Here is a 24,420-nt window from a genome sequence, read left to right on the forward strand (position 1 = left end):
GAAAGGCCGTCGGGACATCTTGAGTTTGTTTGTAACTAATCTCAAATAATTTAGATCTTTTTAATTTGCAGCAAATCCGATTCCCTCAACAACATCTGTGGTAAAACATTAGGAGCGTGTGTGGAGACAAAGCGTGGAGGGTTTTTTCTTCCCCCCCCCACCAAATCCAGAGTTACCCTCCAAACTGTAATCTTATCAGATTTAACGGGTTCCACATAAACAGATCTATGTATATTTTCAGTAGTTTCAGCTGAAACCTGTTAAGAACAGATGTGCAAAGGGTTGCCCATCAGGGTACTGATCCATTTAAATGTATTTTTCCATGAACAGCCTTTTCTCTCTGCCCTTCCTCAGAGGAGGGGAAAGCGAGAGAGGAGACTTGTCGTTAAAGTGGTTATGACACGCTTCTGAGTTCTCTGCAACCTGTGTCTGCCACTGGTTTCCAAACAGCAATTGGGCACACGAGGCTGTGGACACAGCGTGTGCTTTTGCCGGGCAGTGTTGGCTGCGAGGCTGTGTGGCCGGGAGGCTGGACCCATGGCTCGCTCTGGCTGCTGCCTGGGGCCCCCCTTCCCCGCTGCTGGGGACACACGCAGCACACTCAAGCCAAGTTAGTTACCCACCTCATTGAGCCTTCAGTTTTTTCAGCTAAAAACAAAACAAAAAAAGAAGGGGATATTAAAGAACTCCTACAACTCAACAACACAATAATCTGATTTTGGAAAAGGCAAATGAGGGGTGCCTGGGTGGCCCAGTCAGTTAAGCATCTGACTCTTGATTTCGGCTCAGGCCGTGATCTCGTGGTTCCTGAGTTCGGGCCCCGCGTCGGGCTCTGTGCTGACAGCTTAGAGCCTGGAGCCTGCATTGGATTCTGTCTCCCTGTCTCTCTGCCCCTCCCTCACTCATGCTCTGCCTCTCTCTCAGGAATCAATAAACATTAAACAATAAATAAATAAATAAACTTAAAAAAATAAAAGCAAAGGATTTGGATAGATGTCTCTTCAAAGATGATGTACAAATGGCTAACAAGCATATGAAAGGAAAGTCAATGTCACTAAGCATTAGGGAAATGCAAATGGGAACTACAAGAAGATACCACCTCATACCCACTCAGGGGGCATATATGTATGTGTGTATATATATATATATCTCAACAGAAAATAACAAGTGTTGGTGAGGATGTGGAGAAATTGGAACCCTCCCACATTGCGGGTGGGAACGTGAAATGGTTCAGTTGCTGTGAAAAACAGTATGGAGGTTCCTCAAAAACTTAAAAATAGAACGCCCATATGATCCAGCAATTCCTCTTCCGGTATATTGCCAAAAGAATTGAAAGCAAGATCTCAAAGGGATATTTGCACACGCACGTTCATTGTAGCATTATTCACAAGAGCTGAGAGGTGGAAACAACCCAAGGGTCCTTCAGCACACGGCTGTGTAAGCGAAAGGTGGTGTATACATACAATGGAATATTCTCCAGCTTAAAAAGGAAGGAAAACCTGTCACATGTGACAAGATATATGAAACTGGAAGACGTCATGCTGGGTGAAGTTAGCTCATCACAGAAGGGCAAATCCTGTGTGATCCCGTGTATGTGGGGTACTTCGAGTCATCAAAGTCACAGAGACAGAAAGCAGACTGGTGGTTCTCAGGGGCCGCACGGAAGGAGAACAGGGAGTTACTGTTTAATGGGTAGAGTTTCAGTTTTGCAAGGCGAAAAAGATCTAAGATCTATTGTAAAACAATGTTCGTGTGCTTAGTAACTCCTGAACTAAACACTTAAAGTGATAAAGATGGTAAAAATAAAAATTGGGGGAGAGGGTCTAATTCAGATGCTGCTCTCACAGACAGAGGTCTGTGAGGATCCAAGGAAATAACGCACATGTAACAGGACTCTGGGCCTGTGGGTTGTAGAGTTTATGTCTAAGAAAGAGATAAGATGGGGGATGCTTTCCCAGGTTTGAATTTCTGTTCTCAGGAACATTTTTCTCAGGGCGCCTGGGTGGCTCAGGCAGTTGTGTGTCTGATTCCTGATTTGGGCTCAAGTCATGATCCCGGGGTCGTGAGATCGAGCCCTATGTCGGTCTCTGTGCTGAGCGTGGGGCCTACTTCGGATTCTCTCTCCCCCCCCTTCCCCACCCCTGCCCATCTCCCCAGTCACTAGCACATTCTCTCTCTCTATCAAACAACAACAACCACTTTTCTATCCACCTTCCCATTTCCCACCTGACAGAGTTCATCNAAAAGAATGTCTCCTCTCCTCTGAGAAATTATCCATGTAGGTTACCGGGCGCCCACCCCCACCCCCCACCAGGCACAGTGCGTCTCTGGAGCAGAGCTCTGCGGCAGTGGCCTATGTTTCCCCTGTGACTGGCACAGCGTGGGGGATGTTTCAGCAGATGAGCCTCAGGGATTCAGTGCCAGCTGAGAGAAGCAACATCATTTCTAGGTCCAGCTCCGCCACCTCTTTGCCCCGGTGTGTCACCAGTAAAAGAAGGGCAAGGGCAAAGATGGCTTCATAACCTCTCAAGATTCCAGATCTTTGCTGGGGGTGGGGGTGGGGGCTCTTTCTTCCTGGAGTTCTGTCCAGCCCAACTGCCCCCACAAAGCATAGCGTCTGGGAACGTCATCGCGCCTGTGTTGCCTGGCATCTAACAGGACACTCTGGGCTGAGAGTTACCACAAGCCCCTCTGTGCTTTTACATGAGCGGGAAACCCACAGTGATGCATCCTGGGCTCTGGTTGCAGTGTGGGGTGCTGACCCCCGAGACAGAGCCCTGCCAGGGTCATCTTTGGCAAGGTGGGCATCTCTGTCACCTGACAGGAGGGGACCCCCTTGCAGAGCTTGGCTCACAGGACCAAGAAGATGAGAAACTGGCTTGGGAGGTGAGATCAGATTTTTTTTCAGGGCAAAGTGGAACCACATTTGTCTTAATGGGGAGGAAGGAACAAAATCAAAGCGTTCGTTAACACTTCAGGGAGGTTAAAGGACCACACTTGGTTCCCAAGTAGTGTCCCTCCTGGCTAGGCAAGTGTCAGGTGGAGAATCAGAATCCCATTGTCCTACTCAAGGGGGAAGATGCCCGGGGCTTCTCTTATTGGCTGAGAATTGGTGGGGGGTGGGGAGCCCTGTTTCCAGGCTCTTCAGCCCCTTGCAGACCTCTGGTCAGTTTAGGAGACGGCTCTGATGATCCACACTTGTTTGTGAAGACCTTGATCTTCGCCAAGCTTCTCCTATTTCCCTTCCGTTTTTCTTTCTCCTGATTATTTTCTTGCCTGCTATTTTTGTTGTATTTGTGTCTATCCGGAAGTTAACACTCAAAGGCCTTGATTTCTATAACCAGTTCTGGACTTCACAGAAGCAAAAATCAGTAGGTCCAAACTTGGCTTTTTCACTTGACTCAGACTAGGTTTGGGGCTACATCTCTGAGCGCAAGCCCCAAACCTCCAAAAAAGGGGCTACTGCCTGGAATCATGTCGCTCATCCAGAAGACCTGAGAATACTCAGCAAGTGAGGGCAGTCCGGGAAGAGTTCAGACCAGCACTGTCCCTGACAAATAGAGACCAAGGCGAGGCAGATCAGACTCCTCCACTCTATCTCATCTTCTCCAGAATGCTTCTGTGGAGTCCCTTCCTTTACTCATATTCTTATCCCCAATTCGCCAGTTTTTCAGAATCTGCATTTCACGTCCATTCGCAACCCTGATTTCCAAACACTATAATCAATGATAATTATCAATTATCTTAATCAGTGATAATTAGCATTTATCAACACAGTGGTTTCCTTAAATGACTGACAGCTCAGCCCATGACCTTTCTTTTCAGTCACAGACAAAAGGGGATTTGTGCGTGCATGTGTGTATGTGTGTGTGTGCACACGCGTGCACACACATGCCCATGCACACACACATACATGAGCACTCGAGCGCACGCCTGTCTAATGAGCATACTCTTAATGAAAAACAGGATAAATTACAGAGAATGGCAACCTAATGATTATAAGAAGGTATATGAGGCATAACCCATTAGTGAGTTACATTTTGTTCAAAACTGAGGTACTCAGGCAGAATAACACGCCTTTGTGCCGGAATGCACTCAGCTGTAGCAATGACTAATAATATAGCTGAGGATCTGTTCGCATTTTTCCCCTTTTGTGCCTATTTTCATAAGTTAATAACTCAAGCATGAAATTATTTCAGGCTGAAGACTGGTGGTAAGAGCAGGGCAAATGTGTGGGAAACAACTTTTTGTTGTTGTTGTTACTTATTTTAGTTTGGCTGTTTTTAAGTTAGAGGAGCAGAGATGTCACTGTGCGTTTTCTCCGGCAATGTGTTTTTGCTAAAGCCCCCAAAGTTGGGATTTTATTATACAAGGGAAAATGTTTGATGACAGGAGATAGGAGTGTTCATACAGGTATATGGTTCTGTTTGGTGTAGGTCGGGGTTGCAGGTGCGGGGTGGGGGGCGGCTTTGGATGGAACTGAATCAGAACATTCTAAGTGACATCATTCTGGACTCACATGCCTTGAACTAGAAAACTCCTATCCCACCAGAAAGGTTAACAGCTTAGTGAGCGAACGGCTGGCTGCCTTGCACAGCGGAGAGCGTGGGTAGGGGTGAAGCCTAGTGCTGGCTATCAGTAAATTCCTAGAGCAGTGCAGAACAGAAACGTGACAAATAATATTAATACCTCTCCTTACAGTCTCAGGACTCTGGGGTTTACTGAGCATTTTCCTGTACACAGAACCAGAGAGCATCCATCTCTGAACCAGAGACCAGATTTCATACAAATCCTTTTAAAATTTGTCTTTCCTCAGGGCGCCTCGGTGGCTCAGTCAGTTAAGCATCTGTCTTCAGCTCAGGTCATGATCTCAATGTTCGTGGGTTCGAGCCCCCCCTCGGGCTCTGTGCTGACAGCTAGCTCAAGGCCTGGAGCCTGCTTCGGATTCTGTAACTCCTTCTCTCTCTTACCCTCCCCTGCTCATGCTGTCTCTTTCTCTCTCAGAAATTAAAAAAAAAAAAAGTTAAAAAAATTGTCTTCCCTCTTACTCTATTGGGGCAAGAGACTTTGGAAAATACAGAAAAATACCAAGAGGGATATAACAAACACCTGAGTAACCACACCCCAGAATTAACGAGTGTTAATTCTGTTTTGTAACAGTGGGTCTTTTTCTGCAGAGTAAAATAACTGAATCATTGCTGCTAAATGTGTACCTTTTCCTTATCTCACAGATGTGCAAAGCAAGGAGCAGAAAGCGAAAGGACGTGGCTGAAGCATGCAGCCTCCAGCAGCTCTCCCGTCCTTTATGAACTGGATCTGGAGAGGAGACTCAGGAGGGTAAGACCACAGTTATTGTCCCACTGACAGATGACCAGGAAGGGGCCCCCGGTGGATGTGAACGACAGCCTCCTTGTTCTATGTCCTGTGCGGGGCTCACGGGACAGAACAAAAGACAAAGCCCAGAGCAGCCCAGATCCCAGCCTGAGAGAGGGGTGCAGAGAGCACCTGCATGAAGGAGAAGCGATTCCCTGCGGCCAGGGTCCGCTTCACCAGGCGTGTAATTCAGAGGCAAGTCAGCAAATACTCAGGGAGACATTCCATAGAAACACATGTACTTCATAGGGTATATTTTAATCAGTAGCTCAATTGTGGACCGTTGCCAAAGAAAAGCAACATAGTGCTGCCATCCTGTGAAGCGATGTGATGATTTTAATTTTTACTAGTTGGATTCACACACACACACACACACACACACACACACACACAGGGGCGTCTGAACCTGTTGAGAGGTCTTTTTTTAAATTTTAAGGTGAAATTGGACAGAGTTTCTGTGTATTATCTGCATGTCTCTGAGCTTCTAGGGCTACAGCTCTGTGAGATGCATGAGCTAAGCCCACCTTGCGGTTGCATCAGTTTCGGCAAAACCACTTGCACCAGGAGCCTCACAGGAGCCTGACTGGGGTCCACCAGCTGGAATCTGGGAGAGAGCAGACTAAAAATACCCAGCTCTGCAGACTCATGCCCCGGGCTCCTGGGGGGCTTCTAGATTGACGGCTCCATTTACACACCAACAATGGGTTAAAACAAAAACAAAAACAATCCGATGAAAGTCTTCTCCGCATTGACTGATTGGGGCTGAGCTCTAGAGAGTTTCCCTGGCCATTTGGGAATATTGAAACTCCCCAGAATTGTTTTAGAAAAAAGTAAAAGGCAGCAAAAGCGGAGCGAGCTAGCTGGCTTTGTCAGGATCGGGGGGCCCTCTGGCCATGGTCACCGGACGCTGCGTGCCCCTGTCTAGGAGCGGTCTAACACGGACAGGACACAGGTCTCTCTCTCACCCCAGCCCGAGGCTGCCTCCCTCCCACCTCCATCCCCAGAAGGCAAGAGGCGGCACGGAACTTCAGGGTTCACACATTTAAGAGAGAAAACCAGGTCCAGAGCCCCTGAAATGGAGCACCCAGCCCTGGCTGGGTGCGCAGGGTCTCACAGTCCGGATGTGTGCAAACTGCTCCCCGGGGCCATATTCAGACCGATGCTTTGCGGGGAAAGTACCTCCTCCTAGAGAGTGTCCTCTCCTCCCAGGCCTCGCGGGGAGAACTTCCAAAGACAGAAAAACCACGGGGTTCCTGGCTTCGGCTTTATCAGCTTAGAGCAGATTCTTCCTGGCCTGAGCCAGGGCCCTTCCTCTGACTGCAAAGGCAGAGAGACACATGCAGACAGAAACGCACTCGCTCAGCAGCTGACTCACACCCAGAGTTGAATTCAACCCTCAAAAAATTGTCTACTGAGAGCTTGCTAAGAGCCATGGTGCCTTCTGCCTTCCTCTCCTTCTGTGTCACCTTTCAAGACACCTGAAATCATCAAGAAGTAAACCAAAAGAGGGCTTGGGGATCTTGAACCCACCATACTAATTCACACTCTGGTGCCTCAGGTTAAAAAAAAAAACAAAAACAGCAAGATCCACCCCAGTTTGCTTGAAGGGAAAACCTTGCTTCTGCTGCAGGTGACCTTGTGTGACCTTGGAAAGCTGGCTTTACAGTGGCTCTGTGCAAAGCAAATTGGGCAGGGAAGAAATTAAGCCGCAATTCCTTGAATGGGGTTTGGCAAGATTCCGTTGATGACAGCCCCATCCATTTCTGCAAACCCATTAGCCTTGCGTGAGAGTTCCCATTCCTCCACACCCTCATAATGCCCGTTATGGTCAGTCTTTTATATTATAGTCATCCTAATAGTTGCAGAGTGATAGCTCCTGCTATTAATTTGCATCTCTCTAATGGCTAATAACGATGAGCACCTTTTCATTTACTTGTTTATAATTTGTAGGTCTTTGGTGATATGTCTGTTTAAATATTTTGTCCGTTTCTTAATTGGGTTGTTTGATTTCTTATTATTGAGTTTTGGGAGCTCTTTATATATAATGAATACAAGCCCCTTATTAAATATATGATTTTGGGCATGCTTTCTCCCAGATGGTAGCTTATCTTTTCATTTTCTTAACAATGACTTTTGTTTCTTTAATTTTGAAGGCGTCTCCTATATCCATTTTTTTTTCTTTTATGTGTTATGCTTTTGTTGTATCTAAGAAATCTTTTCCTAACCCAAGGTCTCAAAGATTTTTTTTTTCTAGTTTCCTCTGGAAGCTGTGGATATTTCAACCTGTGATGACCCATTCTTTGAGTTAATTTTTGTCAGTGGTATGAGGTGTGGATTGAAGTTCATGTTTTTGCCTATGGTTTTGCTTGTTTCCTCTAGCGTTTGTTGAAAAGACTATCATGTCTCCCTTCCCGCCCTGTTAGCACTTTGGCAAAAATCAGTCATTCATACATGAGCAGGTCTGTTTTGTCTTGATTCTGAAGTTCCACTGATGTTGGTACTTACCGTCACTCCACTGTCCTGATTATTGTCACTTTATAATAAAATAAGTCTTGAAATCACACAGTGTTAGTTCTCCAACTTTGTTCCTCCTTTGCAAAGTTGTTTTGACTATCTAAGTCCTTTGCATTTCCATATGAGTTTTAGAAGAAGTTTGTCAATTTCTACAAGTTTGCTGAGATTTTGCCCAGAATTGCATTGACTTTATACATCAATTTGGTGGAAATGTGTACTTTAAACATATTGAGCCTTCTGACCCATGAACACAGTATCTCTCTACCTATTTCGATTCCCTTTCATTTCTGTCAGCAATGTTTTATAATTTTAATGTGTAGATCCTGTCCACCTTTTGTCATTTTCACTCTAAGTACTTTAAAATTTTCATTTTCCAATGGTTCCCTGCAAATACGAAATACAAGTGATTATTGTGAATTAATCCTGTATCCTGTATCTTTACTAAAGTCACCTTTTTAGTTCTAGTGGCTTTTTAGTTCTATAGGATTTTCTAGGTTGATTCTTTTTTTTTTTTTTTATTTCAAGGAGAGAGAGAGAGACAGCACGAGCAGAGGAGGGTCAGAGAGAGAGGGAGTCACAGACTGAAACAGGCTCCAGGCTCTGAGCTGGCAGTCAGCACAGAGCCCGACGCGGGGCTCGAACCCACGAACCGCGAGATCATCACCTAAGCGAAAGTCGGACGCTTAACCGACTAAGCCACCCAGGCGCCCCTTTCTAGGTTGATTCTTGTGTCATCTTCCAATAAAAACAACTTTCCTTTTCTATTTCCAACCTGGATCTCTGGGTTTCTATTTCTTGCCATACTACACTGGATAGAATCTACAGGTCAATGTGGAATAAAGTCTGTGAGAATTTCTGATCTCGGGAGGGAAGGTGTTCAGTCTTTCATCATTGAGAATGATGTAACTATAGGGGCACCTGGCTGGCTTATTCAGTAGAGCATCTGACTATTGATCTCTAGTTCTCTAGATTGTGAGTTCAAGCCCCATGTTGGGCATGGAGACTACAGGAAAAAAAAAAAAAAAAAGAAGAAGAATGATGTCCGTGGTAAGTTTAGTGAATGTTCTTTATCAGGTTGAGGAAGTTCCCATCAATTCTTCATTTGCTAAGAGTTTTTATCAGGAATATTTGTTGGATTTTATCAGATGATTTTTTTTTTTTTTTTTTTTGCATCGTGTGAGACATACCACAGTTTACTAGTGTCATCATTTTCCAAGTTTGAGTGAAGTGTGGAACATTCACCTTTCTTTACGTCCCTTTACCGTCTCTGTTTATAACATAGCTCATTGTCTCAAGTATTTCTACTACATACATTTAGAATCACATTAGACAGTGTTAGTTTTTACCTGAATCATCAACCTAATCTTGAAAACTCAAGAGGAAAATGAAAGTCTCTTGTAATGACCAATATTACCAATATTTGTGCTTATTATGTTCTTTCTTCCTTACTGATGTTCCAATAGTCTTTCTTGTATTGTTTCCCTTTTGTTCAGAAACATTCTTTTAGCCATTCTTATTCCATATGTCTGCTGGTGACAAATATTCTTAGTTTTCTGAGACTGCTTTGATTTCCCTTTCAATTCCTGAAGGATCTTTCCACTAGAGAGGACCTTTCAGCTGGAGATAGGATTTTTGAGCTGGCCCTTCTTTTCTTTCAACACTTCTTCAATACTCTGGCCTCCATGGTTTGTTTCTAATAACAATTATCCATCAGTCAAAACTTTTTCCCCTTTAGGTGGAGTGTCATTTCTTTCTGTTTCCAATATATACATATTTCTCTTTGTTTTTCAGAAGTTTGAGTATGATGTGCCTTCACATGGATTTCTTTGGGTTTATCCTGTTTGAGATTTGCTTGGCTTCTTATATCTGTAGCTTTGTAGGAAAATTTTAAGCCATTACTTAATTGAGCACTTTATCAGTTCTGCCCTCTTTTCTTCTCCTCCCAGAACTCCAACGTCACAGAAGTTAGATCTTTTGTTATAGCACTACATATCCCTGAAGCTCTGTTCCCTTTTTTTCCAGCCCATTTTCTTCTCTCTGTTGTTCAGAATGGATATGTAACAGTGTCCTCTCTTCCAGTTCACTGTGTCCCTTTGATTCTGCTGGTGAGTGCCTCCCTTGATTCGGGTTTTATTATTGTTGTTTTGGTTCCTGTATTCTTCAGTTCTAAAACTTCCATTTGGTTCTCCTTTATATTTTAACCTTCTTGCCTGGGACTTCCTAATTGTTTATTTGTTTCAAGAGTATTAGTCATTGTTCTCTGAAGCATTTTTAGGGTGGTAGCTTTAAAATGTGTGTCAGATAATTCTAACATCTCTGTCATCTTGCGATTAGCATTTATTGCTTGTTTTCTTTCAATCTGAGATCATCCCGATTCTTGGTACGATGTGCGATTTTCTATTGAAACTTGACATCTTGAATATCATGTTATGAGACACCGGATATTAGTTTAATCAACTGCATTAAATGGCTTCCTCGGGCACTGCCCCAGTAGGAAAAGTGATGGGTGACAGTGAGCTGCGTTGTTCCTGACAGGTGGAGGTGGAAGTCCATGTTCCCTACTTGGCATCTGTTGACACAGAAGTAAAAGCTGGAAGAGGTCTCTACCTCACTGCTGGATGGAGATAGAAGTTCTGGCTCCCACAGGGCCTCCACGGTTAGCTCCCTCAAATAGAGGGTCAGAGTGTCCCGTTGATATCCACCCCCCATGGCTTGGTTACTGCTGAAGGTGGAGAGAGCTTCCTCTGATATGACGCCAGTGGGGAAAAGGGAGAGAAGAGAGCCTGGTCTCTGCCAGGCGGGGGTGAAATTCCAGGTGCCCCACCCGCCCCCTGTGATGACAGTGTAGGGAAGCTTGTTAACTCTGCAGATGAAAGTCTGAGCTCCCTGCTGGGGTGGGAGAAGTCAGAAGACGGGGAAGGAGTAACACTTGGGTGGGACCAGATGTCCGTGTGCCCACATGTCCTCCTCACCTTACCACATTTGCCACCACACACGCCCTCAAGCAGAGCTGTGCAAACACTGGCTGGGGAACTGTTTAGGTTTTATCTCATGTAACTGTCACCCCCGCCGTGTGGTTCGGTGCCCTCTGTTCTTACAGACAGGGAACTCGAAGCAAGGAAACTGAATAACTTGACCAAGGTCAGTGTGAGTCTAAAGCAGAATTCTCAGCCGGGTCTGTGTGATTGGAATCCCCTTGCTTTTTAGCCACCGTTTTCTTGTTTATGGAATTCTGGTTGGAGGGCATGAGTGCTCTTTGGGGAAATGAGCTCACAGAGGTCAGAAGGAAGGACCTAGAAAAAAAGCTAGAGAATGTTTCCAGGAAAGGAGTGGGTTAACAGCAGACCTGCACTGTTCCAGGAGATACCTGTGGAGAGAATGGTGGCGTTTCTCCCTGGAAGGAGCTGGGATTCCAGAATTGGAGAAACCTGGGTTCAAATCCCGACTCCACACAAATCCCACTGATGGCAGGAGTTGGGGCAAGGTATCTCCTTTGAAGCTTCCCAGTGGGTAGAGTGAGGACTGTACCTAAAATGCCAAGGCTGTGCCAGGCTACCAGAAATGGCAAATAGCTGTTGATTTATTGGCTGTTGCTCTGAAAAGTGGCAGGCACTATGACCCAGAAACTTCAGATGACTGAAGGATGACACGGGCTACACAGCTGGGGTGGCCCAGAGCTTGTCAGGAAGTGGGGAGAGACCTAGCAGAGCCCAGAACCTCATGGGAGACTATTTGCAAGGACCTGGGCTCCCTGCGACGGTGGGACCAAGTGCCTTCCGACCTGGAGAGGTCCTTTCCAGTCTTTGCTTTGGCAGCGCTGGTGGCTCAGGCAAAGGCAGGGCCAGTAGTGTCGGTTGGCTGTCAGACACTCCAGCTGCCTCTCTGGGAACGTGTTTCTCCACCCCAGAGGGAAGTGGATGATTGAGAAAGGAGGCGAGCGGTTAGGCTGGGCTTTGCAAACACGAGCCTATTAGCTCCGGTGTGCTCGCCACGGACCCCAAGCCAAGGCCGGCGTCACGGCAGGTCATGGCGCACTGCACACTCGCTGCACCAATGAGATGCGTTTGCAAACTTATTATAAACAGATTACATTTCTTATCCTAATGTGGCTGTTGGCTAACTGCCCGTGAATTTTAGCCTCCAGGAGAAAAACAATTGCTTAAGCAGAGTGTTCACTACTTTTACTTTCCATGCACTGCTCAGGGCTCCTTCCGGGCACGCATTCACCCCCAACACACAGACACACACATGTCCACATGAGCCACCATGCACGTGCCTTCCTGGAGACGTGCCGGTCGGGTGCTCACTGACCCCCTTTCTGCTGGTTGCAGACACCCTTCCCACCTGCATGCGTGTTCTGGGAGGGCAGCGTCTGGCAGTATGACTGTGGCGATATTCTGGCTTTTCGGGAAAAAATCCTCTCTGCGCCACCATACGTTTTCACATTTAATAAACACACTCTGGCTTCTGCTTCCAGATTCTTCTTCCTGCCCAGTCCCCCGCCACCCCCCCCCCCGATAAATACTTTAATAGCCCGCTCATCAGTTAGTGTCCAAGATGCCTTTTGCATGGGTGGGAGGGGTGAGGCCCAGGAAAGGAGGCCATTTCCCTGATGTCCCTAGGGACTTAGCGAGTGACAGAGGTTGTCCGGACCCACCAAAAGCATCAGGAGGGGACCACTTTGACCGGCTCCTTGAGGCTGCCCAGAAATGATTGCTGGAGAGTCTAAGATCCAGACACAGAGCAGCCCTGGGCAGTGGGGCTGGGGCTCAGTCCCACCCATTGCGTGCAAGTGATTTCGTAAGAGAAAGTCAGGTGTGGGCTTGCACACCGTTCCCTCCCGGCCTCTCCAAAATCCCACCCCTCCTGTCTATGTGTATAATCCCTCCCTCCTCCTCTGTCTCTGTCTCTCCTTCTTCCTTGCAGAAAATCCTCCCTCATCTTTCCCTTTCCTCATGCTGGCAGCCGAGCTTATGCCCCACACGGGCCTAGAGAATTCTTTCCTCCTGAGCCAAGGGAGGAGGCACAAAACCATGTCCAGGCTGCACCCGTCAGGGGCCCCACATCAAAGACGCAGGAAACAATTTGTTTCCCTGTCTCCTGATGGGCCAGCGGTCCATCTCTCCAGGCCACGTCTCTGCCCAGGGAAAGAGCCCCGGCTGCCCCGAACCTAGATGTTCCCATCCCGCGGGGCAGGGGGCCAATTCCTCTGGCCCTTTCTTTGTGTAAAAAGTCCGATACGTGGGCCAGTTTGGGAAGGCGATTCTAGTCAGACCACAGAGCAGACGTGCGTGACTCTGGGGGGATGCCTGTGTGTGTCCGGTGTCTGTGCGGTCCTGGGGCACACACGTGCACACACACACCATCACACGCAAGCACGCACGCACGCACGCACATGCACGGGGAGGCCCATCCACAGGGGGTTGCTCCGGGCCTGTCACTCAGCCTGATGTTAGCTCAAAGTGGTCTCTGCCTGGTGGCTTGTAGGAGTACCAGTCTCCGCTCAGGTCACCTGCGCTCGCACTCACCTGACAGCCGCCTCTTGTCGGGCCCAGGGGAGGGCCTTGCAAGACACACACCTTCCAGGGAGGCCAGGAGCACCATCCGCCAGAGAGCTCACTCCAGACATCCCCCGGCGGCTGGCCAGGCCCTTCGGTGCCAAGATGACACCGGCCCATCACAGAGTGACAGCTGGGCGCCTCCTCCTGCCAGCACCCTCTGCCACATGATCGAGGCCCCGGCCCAGGAACGCAGCAGCCTAGTGCCAAGGCCGAGCATACCAGGGGCTTGGCACCAGGGTGTCGCCCACAACTGCTGCGATTCGAAAGATAGGACTCTGAGGCCAGAAACGAGTGTGGTGATGCCATGACAGAGTGCTAAGTCACAACGCTGTGTCCCTGGCAGGAGCAGGGGGACCCCATGATGGACGCCCCCCCTTCTCAGGGTCCAGTGTCAGGAGAGCTTGTTTTTAACTGTGGGGGGGGGGGCAAGAAGGGAGAAGAATGGAGTTTTATTTTATTTTTCAAGTTTATCTATTTTTGAGAAAGAGAGAGACAGAGTGCAAGTGGGGGCAGAGAGAGACACAGAGACACAGAATCTGAAGCAGGCTCCAGGCTCCGAGCTGTCAGCACAGAGCCCAACACGGGGCTCGAACTCACAAACTGTGAGATCATGACCTGAGCCTAAGTCAGATGCTTCACTGACTTAGCCACCCAGGCACCTCTGGAGTTTTATTTGAAACCTGCCCAGAAGAGGTACCCTGGGCATGTATGTACTCATCATCGGTGACACGTCCAAGTACCTAAGGGACACCAGCAACTGCAAAGTTTTTAGTTATTTAAAATTTAGGGCTGCTTGGGTGGCTCAGTCAGTTAGGTGTCGGCCTTCGGCTCAGGTCATGATCTCGTGGTTCCTGGGTTCCAGCCCCACATCGGGCTCTGTGCTGGCAGCTCACAGCCTGGAGCCTGTTTCAGATTCTGTGTCTCCCTCTCTCTCTGCCTTTCTCCTGCTCATGCTCTGTTTCAATCTGTCTCTCAAAAATAAATAAATGTAAAATTTTTAAAAAAATTTTAAACGTGTTCTCCTCTGCCTACCTCCAAAAGGATATTGAGAAGCTACAAAATATATTACAAAGTGCACTAATTAATACACAATGGGATAAAAACTTCAGGGCAGAGGAGTGGCTGAGATCAGGTGCAAGGCAGTGATAGTACAGGTGCGTGTGGATGGTACCTCCACATCACAGACAGCTGGGCCAGCGGGGCCCCCAGCCCACCCCACTGTCTTCACAAGTCAGACTCCAGGCCAAGTAGAGGTGAGCCAGCCAGGAGATGGGGCTGGGGGCAGGGGCGGGAAATGGCATTCACCTAGGCATGCACCTGCTGTATCTGGTAGACCCTGGGATGCTAGAAGAAAATGGGTACCTTACTTTTCCAAGTTTAGAAAGTAGTTTTAATAGATCATCCTTGAACACGGGACAAAATGTAAAGAGTTTAAGCCAGTGTGTAAAGAAGAGAGGCCCTGTGGCCCCTCCCGCTCAGGACCCCCGGATTCCTTCCCCAGAGGCTACCACCATTACCAGGTCCCTAGGGATCTTTTCCAGACTACTTGCTACCTAAATGAGCTGTGCCTACGGTTTGTCTCTGTCCTAGTGCATTTAACCAGTTGTAGAATGTTAGACATTTGGGTTGGGTCCAGTCTTTGGCAAACACAGACAATGCTTCCTGAGTAGCCTTATGTGTGCACATGGTGCACACACCTGTGAGAGCGTGCATAGATGAATTCTCCGAGACCAGAGTTCCCAGGAAAGGGAGAAGTGCGTTTGTAGTTTGGATAGATATCGCCAAACTGCCCTCCCCAAAACCACTATTTCACAGACAACCAGGATGCATTGGGGCTCCTGTTTCCAAACGTGTGTTTGAACATGGTGTGTGATCAAAATGTGACAGCCTGAACAATGACCAATGGTATCTTGGTGTCAGTGTATTTTTCTTCTCCCTAATGAGGCTGAGCATGTCTTCAAATGTTTCGGGGCCCTTTCTCTGCCCATTCCTACAACTTGCCAATTCACGTCCTTTGCCCATTTTTCTATTTGTTGGCCTTTTATTGATGTCTGAGTCTTTATATATTAGGGATAGTTGCACTTTGTGATGTTAATCAAAATAGTTTTTCCCAGTTTGACATTTGCCTTTTGTGTTTGTTTATGTTAGGGTTGGCCATAGAGAGAAAACTAGATTTTTATATAGTCATTTTCATCAATTCATTCTGTTTTGGGGTTTTATACTTTGTTTCTGTGCTAATAAGGCATTTCTCCTTCTGATGTGAAAAGGTAAAAGTTATTATTTTCTTTTAGAACTCGGATAGTTTCGGGGCGCTGGGTGCCTCAGTCGGTTGAGTGTCCGACTTCAGCTCAGGTCATGATCTCACAGTTTATGAGTTTGAGCCTCGCATTGGGCTGTCTGCTGTCAGCACAGAGACCGCTTCATATCTTCTATCTTCCCCTATCTCTCTCTCTCTGCCCCTCCCCTGCTTGCCTGCTCTTTCTCTAAAAAATAAACATTTTTTAAAAAGTTTTTAAAAATTGATGGTTTCATTTTTGTTTTATATTTCAAAAGTTGATCTATGTGGATTTTGTTTGGATAGATCATTATAGATTCACCTTTTTTTGGGGGGGGATGGTTCCCCCATTCTGTCATCCCAATACTGTTTCTTGAGTGAGCCATGCTTCCCCACTGATCTGAAATGCATCCTTTCTCCTCTCACAGAGGCCTTGCTCGCACTTGCTTCTCCTCTGGGCTTTCCACTCTGAGGAGCAGAGATGTTTTTTAATGAGCAAAATGCAGAGGCTCAGAGCCCCAGGCCAGAAATCATCCCCCAAAGCTTTCCTTTTTATCTATGGCTTAAAATACAGAGAAAAATGCTCCTTACTTTAGACAACACAACCTTTTCTGTTTGCTTCGCTTCTCATTCTATCTTATTTCCACCCTCCTCCATCGCCTTCTCTTGCAGACAGCTCCCCAGTGGTTCGAAGGGGAGCATTCATGCTGCCTGCCCTGCAGAAAAGCTCAGACATCTGGGCTGGAAGGGAAAGAGCCTAACTTAGAGTAGCTGAGAAAGAAATTCATTGGTCAAAGCCTGAAAAGTTCAGTACTGGCTTAACTCTGACATCAAAGGACTGGATCTCAATCACCCTGTGTCTCTTGAGGGGGGACTCTCAAGCCACTAGAGGTGGCTGTGAGCTGGCTGCCAGCAGCTTAGCTCAAAGACCATCTTCTCAGTAGCCCAGGTGACAGACGTGGTACTGGCATGACTGGACCATCTGCCCTCCTGGACATTGGAACTGGGACACGGGATGTGCTAGTTAGTGGTTCTGGGTCACTTGTCCACCTCTGGACCAGGCAGCCCACCAAAATGGTTCGAGTTGATCGTGGAAGGCTTCTCTGGTGCCAGAGAAGGAGGATCAGGTCCTGAAAGGTGGTCACAGCAGGTGCACACCATGCGCCGCACCCTGCTCTTTCCTTGACCTTCTACACCTTTGTTCTTCTTTCCTGGAAGTGCAACATGCAGCTGTTACCTTGCCAAACTTGCCAGCCTGGTCAAATGACTTCACTTCTCCAAGCCTCACATGAGGATGTTGAAAGAACCTTTTGCATGGGATTGTTGTGAGGATTAACTAAAATAACAGACCTCAAGTATCTGGCACCTGGTGCCCAGCAACTCACTGCTCATTTGCTCAACCAGGTTAAAAGGTTCTGATCACTGTGTCCCATGATAGAAAGAAAGCCCCCTCCCTCTGCAGCTCCCGGTGTGACTCCGTGCAGTAAAAATAAAATAATAAAATAAAGGAGGAGGAAGGGGGGGGGGCAATTGGCAGGTGAAAGGCAAACATAAGAAGCCAAATTACTTCTCCATTAGACACCTTGATGCCCTAAGGTCAGCCCGTTATAAGCTGCTGTCACTCTGGGAAAAGAAATTGGGGTCTCAGAGACCAGACCCTGTGAACAGTAAATTCTCTCACCTTGCCCAGCCTCTGTGACAATTCTCATTGAAAATTGCCCAGAAATAAGTTTTGATTGCATGTGCTTCTAATGCAGGTGCACCCATGTTTGCAGTTTTTTTTCTGAACGATATTTACCAGTGAACCTCTCTTATGTCATTACCTTATTTCTATTCTATTTACTGAGCAAGAGAACCCTAATTTTATCCAGGGAGGTAACTAACTAAAAGACTCCAGGCTCCTTTGTAGTTCACTGTAGCCATGTGACTAATTTCTAGCCCATGAGATACAAATAGAAGTATGGGATTTACAGGAAGGTAAGTTAAAAGGAACGGACTCCATTGTAGAGATATTCTCTTCTTCCTTTATTGGGACATAGATGTGAGAGCAGGAACTCCTACAGCCTCCTTGTGACATTGAGAGTAAATGCCAGAGCTAGGGTTGTAGACCAGAAAGACAGAAGAAAAGAAGCTCTTTAAGTCTTTTCTGTGAGTATGTAAACACTTGCGTTTCATGCTTCTGTCTTTGGAGTTTTCTGCTAAATGCAGCTAAATACAATGCTAACTTGAAACATATGATTCATCCCTTAACAGTCCTTGGCTGATCTTTATCCCCTGGAGAAGAGTAGAAGTGCGTGCATACTAGTATCCTGAATAATCTTGGCTCCCTCAGGACCTGAGAAGGATTCCCATGGACTTTGGACCCCATGGGATCTTAGGGTAGGGCCTGGGCTACTTCCCCCCTAGTGAAACAAAAGCATTTTCTCTTGGCTCTAGGGAAGGCTTTAAGATTCATTGATCTTCATTATCAAATCTTACCATTCATGTGATTTAGTTTTCAGTGCTGGGCCCTGTTGGGTAAAACTGAACCACAATCATTTTACTAGATCTGTAAAGAAAACTTTTGTCAAACAGTAACTTACACCAGATGTCTGATTTTGCTTGTAATAGTTTACAGTTGACCAATCCCTTTCTGTGCATTATCACCACACACACACACACACACACACACACACACACACACACGTGCACACCCCTCAACAGGAAATGACGGTACCTGCTGCACCAGAACCTGGGGGCTCATTCACTCCATCATCTTCAGACCAGCCCTGCCTGGGGTCAGACCAGGAGATGGGGACAAAATTTAATGAAATCCTTCCTAGAGTGGTCATGTTTCTTTCTTTTCTTTTCTTTTCTTTTTTTGTTGGATTTTTATTTTTATTTTTATTTTTTATTTCTGAGAGACAGAGTACGAGTGAGGGAGGGGTGGAGAGAGAAGGAGACACACAGAATCCGAAGCAGGCTTCCAGGCTTTGAGCTGTCAACACAGAGTCTGACACAGGGCTCGAACCCACAAATTGTGAGATCATGACCCGAGCTGAAGTCAGACGCTTAACTGACTGAGCCACCCATGGGCCCCTGGTCATGTTTTTAGAATAAAATATTGAAAACACTATCTTGACAGTAAAGTCAAAGCAGATTGTATCTTCCCTAAGCTGCTGGTTGGTGGTTGCCAAAGGCACAGACACAGCAATGCAGTCTTCTAAACTAGAATGGTAGCTTCCTATTCAGTATTGTACCAGCCAGCAGTGTATGGTGCAAATGAGAGAAAACTCAGCTCCAACTAGCTTCAACAAACAAGGGGATGGACTGGCCCAGGACACTGAAAAATCAGGCAGAGGCTCTGATCTTGGACAAGGCAGTTTCCTGAATCTCTGATACTTTAGTTTTGTACTTCTCCCCCACATTACTGGATGCCAGAGGCTGTCCCTCCCCTTTCTCTCTACTGCGCTCTCTCTCTCTTTCTAACTCTTCATTCCTTGTCCTGTGCCATTTGGGGAAGCTGTTCCCACAGGCTCCAGCAGAAGAGAGAGGGCTTCTGTCTCCCAGGAAGCTCAGCAGATGGTCCCTCGGGTGCCATGGGTCCAAAGTCAGGGCAAAGGAGCAAGCTAATTGGCTTAAGCCAATGAGAGCCTACCTCTGAAATATGGGATAAGGGGAGTCCCCTCAAATAGTATATCTGGTGCTGCTAAAGGGGGGCTTCCCAAAGAAATTTGGGGACCTAAACTTCAGGGTGAGGAATGGATATCAGGTGCCATATTCGCACGCCTCTGCTATTTACCTTGCCAGTCACATTGACCGTCGTGGCCGGTGACCTGTGATCCTCACCGATGATTAATGGGCTCCCACGTGGAAACCTATGCACAGCCTCCACTCCGGGGGTTAGCTCTGCATCATTGGCTTAGCTTCGTTTTAACCTAACTTGTCAACTGAGAAATTATTTAAATTTCACTAAACTGTGATAAAGCAATTTCTGGGCTAATTGTCCCCTGCTACAGGGCGGGTATCAGAGCAGCAGGATGGGAAGTCTCAGAAATGAATCTGATGTCACGTTTGTATGTAAAGTACAATATTCCTGAGGTCAATGTCAAACCACCCCTTCCATGCCCTCCATCTGTTGATGGTTGCACTGTTCCCTTTCTTTGTTCCACAGTTAATCATTCTACAGCTGTCCATCTTAAAGAGAAAACAAGAAGCTATCAAATCCAAGCCCCATGCAAAGCAGGAGATCTCTACATGGGTCCCCACAAGAGGTCTGTGCCTGCTGCTCCTGGGACTGAGATGCCCACAATCATCAAGAGGAATTACGGGGGGCTGAGTGTGGCCCCCAAGTTCCTTACATTAGAGCGCTAATCTTCTTCTTTAGACGGTATGGTCATTGAGAGGCAGCTGACATGCTATTCCAGAGGGCAAAATCGGGACACATCATGATATGACATCCATCAGACTTGTGCAGACAGATGTCACAACCCCACCGCCCCCAAAACCTTATCCCCTTCAGGCTGTACATAATCATCTTCTCCAACTATTTCATGCAATTCAGGTTTCCAGCAATCTAAACAGGCCAACTGACATTCTCAGCACACAGTATAAGATATTTCACTTGGTTTTGACTTTGCTAAGTCTCAATATTATTTTTCACATTGTTTTGTCCTTATAGCTTTTTTCTTAAAAAAATTGCCTGTAAGTCCATCACTTAGAGATAATCATTAGAAGGAAACAAACCAAAATTTTAGCCATCTTTTTTCTGTATATAACATACTATGTGTGTCAGCGGCACCTGGGTGACTCAGTGGGTTGAGCAACCGACTCTTGATCTCAGCTCAGGTCACGATCCCAGGGTGGTAGAATCGAGCCCCGTGTCAGGCTCCACACTCAGCATGTGGACTCTCTCTCTCTGCTCAAGATTCTGTCTCTCTCTTTCCCTCTGCCCCACTTCCCTATGTATGCTCTCTCTCTCTCTCTCTCTCCCTCTAAAATAAAATTTTAAAAAGTTTTTCTAATGTGTGTATTTCCCTTTACAGTATTAGGCTGATCACACCTATTTTCGTTGGGAAGTAGTCTTTTACAATGTACTTAATGTCTGCATACCACTCCATCTCATAAATGTATCAGGATTTATTTAGCCATACCCTGCTTGCTTATCTGTAATTAGAAAAGATTCCTTGAAGTGTCACTTCTGGGGTAGAGTAATCTCACCCAGTCCCCCTGACAGCCCCGTCAGACAGGGATTATGATTATCTTCAGTTTATGGTGTGGAAGGTTAAGTAAACTACTCAGTGAGTACCAGGAGGAGAGTCTAATTTACACTCCCACTTACATGTGTTGCCCGTGTCCCTGGACCCTTGGATAAATTGTTATCTTTTTTTTTTTAATTCCATCTTGAAAGAGAAATGTTAGCTTACTGCTTTTATTTGGGTGTATCCGGTTGTTTGCAAGTTTGAGCATCTTTTGATTTCTTACATGCATGTACCTCAACGTTCATGCAACTCACCTACTGTGTGTCATGTATGTTCCCCAGTTATTTTTGTACCTTTGGATTTTGTTATGGTGACTTAGGACTGAGAAATTTTTGTATTTTTATATCTGCCAATTATTTTCCTCCGTGACTAGTCCCATGAATTTCACCCAAAGGAAGTTTTCATCTCTGCCAGGTGCAGATAAATGTTTTATTGACCTTTTCTTTTACAATGAGTTCATTTCCCGCATTTAACTCTCTCATCTATCTGGACATTATTGTTAATTTTCTTCTCAAAAGGTCAATCCAGAAGTACCTGAATAAGCTTGAGTGGGGTGGCCATACCCTTGACCTTTCCATCACACCTGTACTTGGACGCCCTTGTATAGGACTGTTACTCGTGATACCCGGATGGACCCCTGCAGGGAGTGCACCTGGACCTTGTACTTCCACTGGTACACGTTGGCTTTTAGCACGCACAAGCTTTACTGCCCTTAATCCTATGGCAACTAAAACTGCCAGACTTTCTTTTGTTCCGGGGGCAAGGGGACAACTTTTAGAGAAACATCTCTACCACTTGCTCTAAATTTGAATGTAACACTTTGACGTAACAGTATCCCTCAAGTAGCTGTCGATTGGTCTTTGGCTTTTCATCTCGTCGTGTAATTTCCATTTATAGGGCCAGGTGCCTGGACTATACTCACTGACACCTAGTTCTTTCCCTTGAGTACTGTATTCTGCTTCCCAGGCCACTCTATTTCCTTAGCTCTTTTGCGTCTGTTGTTGGACATTTGGGCTAGTCCCTGACGGATCTCATGTTCACATAGGCAGCTGACAGAATAGTCCCTACATGCCACATTCTTCTGTGTTACATTTTTAATTCTCTGTGTTTGTATTGACATAAATTCAGATTCAATTTGTACTGATGATCTGGCCTCCTTTTCCATCCAGTTGAAATGACTTTGTGTCATTCATGATTTGGTCATCTTTTGCATTTTGGGGGTGGACTCAGTTCTTATACCCATTGTATGGGCAAGAAAGACATTGTACCTCCAAGAGAGGAAGTGAGTTGCCTTGGGTATGCAGAGAGCAGTTGGTGGGTAAGAATTTGCATCTGTCCCCAACACTGGTACTCTTGGCCATGTTGCTGCTCTGATTCCTGCCCCATCAGTGGCATTGAAGGATGCTCCAGGACACCAACTGCTTTGCTGAGATTACTTTAGGTATACAATGCTTCCAGACGCACCTGTTTAATCACAAAAGATCCCTAGTTGTTTTGGGAAACTTGAACCGATGTTGTCCCTCATATTCTTTTTGAAATGTTTGCAAGCCACGTGGTCTATAATTCTAGAATATTCCCCCTAGGGATTGTCGTAAAGCAATCTGTCCTTTTACAGTTTTTGAAAACGGACAGGGACAGTTTGCTTAGGCTTTTGCTTCCCAGTGTTTAATCACTGTGCTTCTCTGAGGTCACCTGAGAACTTTCCTCTTTGCCTGGGCTGAAGACTGACTCACTTAGTGTAACTGAGGACTGTCTCTTCTTCTCATCAGTCCTGGGTTCTATCTTTTTCAAGACCACCCTGAAAAACTAGAAAAGTGGGAAGCTAAATTGAAATTGTTGGCTCTCTTTTTTGTCAAGTCTTTACGTTTAGCACTTTCTCTGTGCACAGCACTATCCCTTTCTTGCACTCTTCAAGTGGTTTCAAAAACCCTTGTGAGGGGCACCTGGGTGGCTCAGTCGGTTGAGTGTCCAACTTCAGCTCAGGTCATGATCTGACTGTTTGTGGGTTCGAGTCCTGCGTAGAGCTCTGTGCTGACAGCTCAGAGCCTGAAGCCTGCTTCAGATTCTGTGTCTCCCTCTCTCTGCCCTCCCCCACTCATGCTCTGTCTCTTAAAAATGAATAAATGTTAAAAAATTTTTTAAGAAAAAAACCCTTGTGAAATCATGGTCTTTTAGTAAGCTTCTGCTTATTCTGGGTGTTAACCTTCTTCGATGGTGTCCTCAGAAGGGCAGTCCCTTCATGCATATTGTCTTTGAGTCTGTGCCCCCTTTTCACATTTTAAGCATTATTTTCTTAAGATCTGAGATCACCAATGACCACCTTTGGTGGCCACATTGGTTTTTTTTTTCCTAGGTATTTCCTCTCTTTTTGTTCCTCACTGAGATTAGTCACATAAATGAGCAGAATTGAGGGTTTTCTCTCAGTCTCTTTCCTTACTTGATATCTGTACATCTGGACACTTGAGCCCCAGTCCCTCAGGTTAAGAATGGGTGGCATTAGGGAATTTTGTTTAATCTTTCCATGCCTTGTTTTCTCTATGCCAGATTGGGCACGATAACAGCACTGATCTCCTGGAGTTGTTATATAGGAAATAGTGCATAGTTATGAACCTTATTAGTATTATTATTCTACCTATTATTGAAGCCCTTTGTGGTTACAAGGGATAGAAAGCCAGCTCAAACTGGCTTCAACACCAAAAGAATCTGTTGGCTCAGGGGACCTTTCCCAGGGGCTTGCCATCAAGCAGAGTCTAAAAGTCACCCCGGCTTTAGGCATAGCTGAGTTCAGAGGGCTGTTAATGTCACCAGGACCTGAGTCTCTCCATTTGGCTCTGTTGTTGCTTCCCATGGAGGTAAAATGGTCACGGCAGCACCAGGCCCCTGTCTCCCTTGGGCCCCCAGCCTGGCAGAACCATAGGGAGCAGACCACAGAGCTTGGACTTGGCTTCTGTTTCTTGGCTCCTCTTGTAACTGGTGCCGTGCCCAGAGGAGGGGGAGACAAACTCTGAACTTGGGAGATTTGCTTTCCCAAAAGGGAGCTCGGGAGCCTTCCTGGCTGGGAGAGATTTCGCTGACACTCTTGGGCATCTCCTCCACGCTGAGGCTAACAGCTGGACCTTTCAAAGTGGCTCTTTTCCAGTGGGACAGACCCCACCAGAGTGCAGAAAGATGATCTTGAACCCTGGGACACAGGTCCTTGCTTCTTTCCCCCTCCTTGACTTGTCCAGGTATTTTTGGCTTTGACCTACATCTCTGACATCCGCTAGACTCCTTCCTGGGCTCCACAAAGCTTGGTCCTGGCGGCTGGTAATCACTTGGCTTTATCTTTACCCTTTGACAGCTGCCGGTACTTGCCAGCTGGGTTTCCCATGCCTGGTCACTGACCTGGGAGTCAACCTCCTAAGAAACCCCTGGCCATTCACCGTGTTTATGGTATAACACTTCCGTCACATACAGT

The 24,420-nt window shown here is 46.4% G+C and overlaps 1 long non-coding RNA gene across 3 annotated transcripts in view; it reads left to right on the top strand.

Moving 5' to 3' along the window:
• Positions 1-24,420, top strand: part of LOC144239411 (uncharacterized) — a 146,877-nt gene that overhangs the window by 112,822 nt on the left and 9,635 nt on the right. For all 3 annotated transcript variants that reach the window (XR_013337423.1, XR_013337422.1, XR_013337421.1), the window contains one exon: positions 5,232-5,337. This is a non-coding gene — a long non-coding RNA (uncharacterized LOC144239411). The remainder of the gene's footprint in view (positions 1-5,231; positions 5,338-24,420) is intronic.

Source organism: Crocuta crocuta, unplaced genomic scaffold (assembly GCF_008692635.1).
Source record: "Crocuta crocuta isolate KB4526 unplaced genomic scaffold, BGI_CrCroc_1.0 scaffold67, whole genome shotgun sequence".
NCBI classification, from domain to species: domain Eukaryota; kingdom Metazoa; phylum Chordata; class Mammalia; order Carnivora; family Hyaenidae; genus Crocuta; species Crocuta crocuta.